Genomic DNA, 996 nt, shown 5'->3' with positions numbered 1-996 from the left:
TTTTACTAGTTATTTAAAACAATAAGGTGATAGCTTCAGTGGTATTGAGACAGTTTACCACTGTCTCAATAAAGTGGTATTGAGTTTTCATCTGCTAAGTGTTTTTTCAAAACAAATTTTTAAAAATACTCAAATTTTTACAGCTGAATTTATCAAATTCCTAAACTATGAATGTATATTGACATAATATTCCAAATAATAGCTTTATTTTACCTTTTAGATATTTATATAGCTACAATTTTTTGAGTTTCTCTTTTGCTATGCTAAGGGAACTTTATTTTGATTTAATAAATATTTTCAGTTGGAAGACATATAATTTTAATTAAACCTAATTGAATAGGAATTGCACTTCATGCAGCTCTCTTCATGTATTTGAATCCCCTGCCTGTTTTTTTGCTTCATGTAAAAAATATCTTGGCCCCCTGAAACATTTGGTCTAGAACCGCCACTGCATTGCAGCATCAACAACACAGAAGCTTGCAACGTCAAACATAATGGCGAGAATTTAGATATATAAACTGAAGTTAAATGAAACCAGTGAAGATTTTAAACAAATGCTGATGAGATAAAAGTAGAGAAACACTACCTTGAACATTTTTGCATGCAACAGTTTAAATGCTTGATATGGACCATATACCGCACCAATTCATAAAACAGCATCCACACAGCATAATGCTTCAACTCTTAATGCATCGTATCCAGATCAGGTTATTCAACCCAGTGGTCTAATCTGATCAGAGCGCCTTTTTCCACACATCTGTATCAAAACCCATTTCCTTTCTTTCTTTCAGCTGAAAACATGTTTAAGTTGTATAAACCTGAAAAACTGGTGTTAAATATAGGGTCAGTAATTGAAGTCAGTTTAGAAAACCAAGTTAGTGGCCCTCTTTCACTTTAATAAATGATATGTCAGTACTCTTTAAAGGAATAGTACACCCAAAACATGATTAGCCTTCATTTTCTACTCACCCCCATGCTGAACAACACTCTGGAGTA

The sequence above is a fragment of the Cyprinodon variegatus genome, unplaced genomic scaffold (genome assembly GCF_000732505.1).
Source record: "Cyprinodon variegatus isolate N-32 unplaced genomic scaffold, C_variegatus-1.0 Scaffold921, whole genome shotgun sequence".
Lineage (NCBI taxonomy): Eukaryota > Metazoa > Chordata > Actinopteri > Cyprinodontiformes > Cyprinodontidae > Cyprinodon > Cyprinodon variegatus.
The sequence above is the reverse complement of the archived record's forward strand: the minus strand, read 5'-3'. Positions refer to the sequence as shown.